The 7,352-nt window shown below is 31.8% G+C and overlaps 2 non-coding genes across 2 annotated transcripts; both read left to right on the top strand.

Moving 5' to 3' along the window:
• The first annotated feature begins 3,827 nt into the window (after positions 1-3,827).
• On the top strand, positions 3,828-3,911 carry LOC149814680 (small nucleolar RNA snoR31). The gene has a single exon (XR_016428168.1). It is a non-coding gene; the product is annotated as a small nucleolar RNA snoR31 (small nucleolar RNA).
• Positions 3,912-3,973: 62 nt separating this feature from the next.
• LOC149814679 (small nucleolar RNA snoR31/Z110/Z27) lies at positions 3,974-4,070 on the top strand. Its single transcript, XR_016428151.1, has one exon. It is a non-coding gene; the product is annotated as a small nucleolar RNA snoR31/Z110/Z27 (small nucleolar RNA).
• The last annotated feature ends 3,282 nt before the right edge of the window (positions 4,071-7,352 follow it).

The raw sequence follows: 7,352 nt of genomic DNA, 5'->3' as shown, positions 1-7,352 counted from the left end.
TTTGAGCAAAAAAGGACAAATAGAGATGGCCACAACTTCTGCTATAATCGTCTAGGCAGAAAATTCACTTTTAGAGGTGGTCACAACCACTGCTTAAAGTGTATTTTCAGTAAAAAAATATTGGCCGCTAATCTGTGTGTGAGCAGTGGTGTATATATATATATATATATATATATATATATATATATATATATATATATATATATATATATTATAAGGAAATCTGTAAGGTCGAACGGCTTAATGGTCGAACGTGCCTTGCACATTGATTTTATGCAAAAAAAAGGTCTTTTTCCGTTGATGTGCGCGTTCAATGTAACGTCGTTACGGGTTACTATATATGTAGAGAGATACTATTGGAGCACCTAGTCCCACCTAATAGATGCTTTGACTTTTCAAATTTCTTGAGTTTTTTTGTCAATCAATCCTTATATATATCATCTGCATGCATTTTGAAGTATAAAACAAGCTTTGGATCATGTGAGTGTGATGTTTGTGCATTTTTTGTTAGGACCTTAAAAAATCAGTGTACCCAAATTTTATGATTAAAAAATCTTATTTTATGTCCCAAAAACATGATTCTTATCAAATAATAAAGTATGCTGAACACATCTATGAAGCGTGATCGAGAAGATGCAACATACATCTATGATTTCTACTTGGTGGGTGTAGGTGTTCCCAGAACACCATGAGAGCAAAAGTACATATATTAATATACATGAAATATATTATAAATCTACACAAATTTACTTCTTTAGTAATATTATAATAACTAATAAAATTAATTTTTTTTTCTTTCCTATATGAAAGTTGAGTACATTATAAAACAATCACTGAAGTTTGTACTTCATGTAATCGATCGAGTGCACTGCCCATTTTGCTTTTAATAAAATAATGAACATTTTAAGTGCAATTTGTGGTTTTATGATTTAAATGGAATAGATTCTAGAAATAAGGTAAAAATTATGTGGTTACATTAAATTTTTGAGAAATTGCTATTTCATCCTTCTTAATGTTTAAAAATATATGAAAATATTAGTTTTTAACTAAATAAATGATTAAAAATTTTAGAGTGCATCTCAACTTGTTATTAATAAAGAAATTTATTATAGGAGAGAAACGTATGGGAAACGTATGCCTTAAGGGAAGCAGTCGAAAAAAGTTTCTTATATAAAGTCAGTATGTTTTTCATGTGATGTGAAACAGGTTTCTCACTTGTGAATCATTTTCAAGTTTCTCACAGGTGTCAAAAAACAGAGTTTGGTTCTTTAAACGGTTTCTCAGAAAATGGGTTTTCCACATGTAAGTGGAGTTTTCATTAACTCTAGGATAAACTTGTCAAAAACTGAATTGGAATGGATTTATGCCCGCAAGGATTGTAAGGTATTTGTCTTAAAACAACAGATGTATCCAGCTTGTAGGTTTGATGACCTTGTACCCACCATTTTACATGGAATGGAATGAATTTTACAGCTTGTAGGTTTGATGCCTAACCTCAGGTTGCCTTTAAAAAAAAAAAAACCTTTCAAACCTAAAGCCATGCAGAATGGTGTGCCCGTGTTTGGGATCGGTATGGGATGGGTGTTTATGGAGTTTATGCATTTGAGGAAGTGGCAGCCATAGTGACAAACATTTTTATCGGCAATTTCTTGTTTGCGAGAAATTGAAAAAATTCCATAAATCTCGCATTTTTTGGCAAAATCTCGGCAATAAAAAATAAATTGAAAATTATAAAAAATTTATTTTTTATAAAAAAATAATTATAAAATTTATTTAAAAATAAAAATACATGATTTTTTTGTGATAGAAATTGCCGTTTTAAACTTTCAGGCAATTTCTTGCGATATTATCACAAGATTTCATAAATCTCGCGATATTTGTCACTATGGTGGTAGCTCTGCCAAATCCATTTTTAGTATAAATACAAAAGAGAAAGAGCCTTACTTCTCATCCCAAATGCATAAACGCCCATCCTAGCGCCGAGATTCCAAACGAAACCACCATGGGCGTTTGACCAAGATTTTGCCTCAAGAACAGCAAATGCATAAACGCCCATGTGAAGTTGATGTATACACCTAGGGCTGGTAAACAAGTAGAACGAACCAAATAGAGGTTTTTCGGACTTTGCTCATTTACAGCGAGTTAATGTTCCATATGCTAAGCTTGTTTGAATTGTGCAAGCTGAGCAAGGACTCTGTTCACATAGATCCGAACCAAACGAGCTGGAACACAAACTGATTTGTTAAATTAAAATATTTTCTTTAAAGGATCCACAGTGAGAATTGAACCCTTGACTTGGTGCTTTCATTCAATTAGTTGTTTTTATACATCTAATAACATGTATGAGACATAGCTCCCTGGATCACTCATGTTTTTAAACAAAGCTTTGTCTCTTGAAGACTTGAGGAAATAAACATAGGCTTTTTCCGTGCAAACCAAGCCCACCCACGAGCAGCTGGGTTCTTTCCCAGCCATTCATGCACCCAGTCTAGCTGGTGGCCCAAGTTTGGGTCTTGAACATAGTTGCCAAAAACGTATACCAATATACTGGTATGGTGTCGGTACGTGGTACTAGTATGGGTAATATGAGGGCTCAAAAAGTTTCAGGTACGTTTTTATTTGAAACGCATATTGATACGATTTTGAAAAGTATCGGTATAAGTTTCTTATAAACATTGATACGGTTTCCAAGAGAATTGAAACAAGTTTATGAAAAGGTGATACAAACTATATATTTTCATAATGATACTTATAAATTAAAATAGTTAAATATACATATATAATCAATCATTGTTGTATAATAAATTTTCAATAAATTATAATATTTAAAAATTAAAATAAAAAATGACTTTGTTAAATGATATTGTTGTTTATATACAAAAATATTAATAAAAACTAGCTTGATACTCATTTATAATATAACATAAACGTGTTTCTACGTAAGAAAGATGGTAAACATTTCTCAAATAATAGTAACGAGTTTCTTAAACATTTGATACTTCTTGTGATTTCCAAAACGAGTTTCGTATTAGTATCTGGTATTGGTATGCCTGATAGGCTGTATTGAGTACCAATGCAACTATGGTCTTGAAACTAATCTGGATCTTGCGCCAGCCCAAACTGGAACCGGATCCAATTTGCAACCCAATGCTGAAGCGGCAAACCAGTCTTTTCCCTAACAAAGAAGAGATGCTTCATTTGCCGTACATCAACACAAGATCGGACGGCTGGCCGTGCTCTCCTCTTTAGGGTTTTAAGGGTTCTATCAGATACTATAAGAAAACGCTGCCAGCGTCTCCTCTTTGTTCGTGTCTACCAATCCCCTAGGTTTATGCATCGTGGGTGGTTTCGATTCTTCGTGTTGGCTTTTGGTGTTTGAGATTCTTTTGTGTTTTGGTTTGGGGTTCTTTTCTCACTCTATCAATAATGATGATGGTGATCAGATTTGTGCCCTTTTTTTCATCGTTACAAAGATTTAAGGGCATTTATGTTTTTTCTTTGTTTTTTTTTTCTTTTCCAAATAGGGATAAGGTGTTTTGATTTATAGGGGTTTTCTTTCTCTCCTTGTGGATCTTTAATTGAGTTTGTTGAATCAGGTTTATTGGGGTTTCAGGGTTCCTTTGAATGATTCTATTTGGGGCTATTATCGTTTTGGGTTTGGTTTGTAATGTGGTTATCCTGATGATGATGATGATGAATGTAAAATTATTTGTTATGACCATCTGGATATGATTATGACATGCATTGCTAGGTTCTTTCTGAATCATTTTTAATTTTCTCTTATTTTTGTCTTCTACGATTCTTTCTTGTTTGAGTTTTTTTTAAGATGGACAGGGATGAAATAAAACTTAATCCAACACTTGAACTGAAGCAAGTGCATGGCGATATATAATTTTTGTTTCTGAATCTGTGGTCACTGATTTTCTTTTTTTTTTTTGAGAAAATTGTTTACTTTTTTTTATTGTTGATTCTTTTCATCATATGATGAGAACAAAAAAATCTTAGGACACCTTCCTACACAGCTGGATTCAACTGTGGATGAGAAAAGAATTTTCATTTCTGATGATGAAAGAATCAATGAAGGAGTTGATGCAAGTTGGCTGATTTTTGGTATTATTTTTCTATAAAAGGTGCAAAATATCCTTTTAGCTAATTTTCTCTTTTGCAGCCCTTTTTTTCTTTTTTGGTTTGTGATTTGATATTTTTCACGTCTCTAGAATATGAATTTTTAGTTAAACCGCTCAGACCTATTACATTTTAAAATACACTCATTCGACCACCGATAAAACAAAATTAATCGAAATATTGAATAGTCTATCTAATTAATGAATCATTCATGCATCTATCCCAAAAATCAATAATTAGATAGTCAAATAATATCAAATTAAAGTTTAACAAAAAGCTCTCGAGATCACAAAATCATCAGTCTCACACAGCACACCTACAATATCCTACATTCGCTTTCACAAATCATATGTTACCTGAAAAATATTTTATTTTGAAAACGTGAGACTTTGAAGAGTCTCAGTAACATTCACACAGATAACGCAAATATACAACACACTAAACTTGCATAACATGTATCCATCATAGTATACAAAATTCAATATTTTTAATATGTAGATAAATGAATAAACAATAAAGTTTATAAATTCATAATTCTCAAAATATGCACAAGCATGATATCACAATTTAAGCATGCACAACAACAATATAATCAAATCAAGACATCTATTCATATGAATGCATTCACATAATCATATAAGCATATATAAAAGTTTAGAAAAGTAAAGTGAGCATGCATTTTAAGTTTCACTTGATTACCAAAAAGTCTATCGGATATGCGTAGGCCCTCTACAAAACAGTCTAAACTACTCGGGTGTTTATTATACTATTATTTTAATTTTCTATGTAATTGACTGAGTCATGCCCCCAAAAGCAGAGTCAGGCTATGAGACGTAGTGATATGTATCGAGATAATTTACCTCGGAGGAATGACTTCACGTCATATGGTGATCATGATCACTCACTTCTGCAGAAGACCTAGGAACGTGCCCACCTAGGACAAAAGACGCAGTCCTGACCTCCCTAAATTCTTTGGGCTGGGGGAGCGTCAAGACATTGCCCCTCACAACATAACAAGAAAAAGCCCCAGAGAGTTTCATATTGTCTACCCTCTCTAAGGTAGACCAAGGACCATTCTGGTGTAGCATACATCGGTAAAGGCATACCCAAAATCTTGCTTAGGGTTATCTTATTAATTAGGTTATGGTAAATGCATCTACCATTTAGACTAGTGCATTGTCATTTCATTGTTCTCTCTTTGGAACCTTAATTTAATATTTTATTAAGCACCCATATGCTCATGCAACCCTGTGAAATTTCTACCACCCTACATGCATTTCACAAATACTGCATCTCAAAGCATTACATGCATTCTCATAAGCAATGAATTATGCTATTCAATAATTTATTTATGTAGTATCACATAATTTCAATAAATAGAAATCAACATGCATCATTATTACAAATATATATCATTATATGAATCACAATTTTAAATCATTATTCAGTTGTTTAAGTCTCGTGGCTAGAGTAGCCCGAAACATGTTTTGCCAAATCACTCAGCAATCAAACAAGTTCAGATTGATATTTCACATTCTTTGCAAATAAGATCAGAATCATTTTTAATTTACCATGAAAATAAATATAGTTAAGCTGTCATGAATAGATTTAATCTTAAATATCAAATATAATTTGCGTAAATAGGGCATCCTTACACCAAAACCATAACTTACCAATCGTGATCTAACTCACCTCTATCTCTATCATAAGTATTTATATTAGATCTGATATAATTCAAAACTGAATTTGTAAAAAAATTTAAGAAAATTATTAGAACATAATTAGTCACGAAACCTGACTTTTCCGATAAGAGCCCCCGTGAACCCTTATCAAGCAAATCAACATGACTCTGATTAATATATTGAATTTATAGTACTTTAAATCATATCAGACATGATTAAAATATCCATGATAACATATTGAATCAATGAGTTTATTACAACTAACCCATAACAAAAAATACAAGTCGATTTTTCCTATCTAGGCCCCCATAAGCCCAAATCAGAAGGCTCATATGCTTTTGATTATGTCCAGTTGTAACCAAGCTTACCCAAGGTAAATACATATAATTTAATTTAGTTCATGTTACACGTAACTTAGAAAACTCAAATCCTAACAACATATGCAATTATAATAATCAAATTCCAAGTAAGAGCCCAAAACCCTAAATCACTGTATGAGAAATCAGGGTTTTGATTCTCTTAAATACAAACCATTCAATTTTTATTAAGTCGAGCATGATTTTAGTTATTTAACAAGCTACACATGTTGAACACAATCATATAAATGAAAATACTTGTAATACCTGTGATCTTTTGATAATTATTAAATTATTATTTATATATTATATTAATAAAATTAGAAATTTATCTAATTTTCAACTTGAAATTGAAATTATAAATTAAATTGAGTCAACAGTTGAAATCGAATTTAATATTAAATTTAATTATGAATGAAATGAGAATATAATAATACATAGGAATTTAAATTCATTTGATAAAAATTTAAGATGGATTTGGACCGTCATTAGAATATGGGTTTTACTAATTAAAAAAATGGATATGGATCTGATATGGTTTACTCTTATTAGATCAGATCTTATTTGGATTTAAAATTTAGTAAGAAAATCCAATAAATATCCAATTAAGGATAAATCATGAATTTTAATAAAAAATAAAATTGATATAATTATGGATTTGGAGTCCCATGAGTTGGACATCCAATGTGGACTCCACATAGGGTCGCGTCACTTGAAAGGAGGATAAATACAAAAAAAAGATAATAATAAAAAAAGATAAAGAAAGAAAAAAATAGGAAATTAGTTTTTAGTTAATAGAAGATAAAGGAAGGTAGAAGTCGAAATGATTTGGACTTGTTGAGAGACCTATACACCTGGGAACTCTAGAGGGGTGTCACCCTCTTCTAGACCTAATTAAATAAGTTAAAACAAAAAAACAGGTGTGAAAAAAAAGAGAGAAGAGAGAGTTACCTTTTTTTCTTGTTCTTCCTTACATCTCCTTCCACCAAGCTATTAGGAAACTCTAGACCTCCATTAGATATTTGCAACCACCTTGGTGAAGGTCTAATCCAGCCCGAAACGAGGTTTGAGTGAAAGAAAAAGCAACGGTGTTGTTGCGGGGAGCACATTTTCGGTAGAGAAACTCTACTTTCATGGTATTCAGTTTCAGGATGCATTAGCATACCTTCTTTTTCATCCAGGGTTTCGA

This window comes from Nuphar pumila, chromosome 15 (genome assembly GCF_984573655.1).
Source record: "Nuphar pumila chromosome 15, dmNupPumi1.hap1.1, whole genome shotgun sequence".
Classification (NCBI taxonomy): domain Eukaryota; kingdom Viridiplantae; phylum Streptophyta; class Magnoliopsida; order Nymphaeales; family Nymphaeaceae; genus Nuphar; species Nuphar pumila.
The sequence above is the reverse complement of the archived record's forward strand: the minus strand, read 5'-3'. Positions and strand labels throughout refer to the sequence as shown.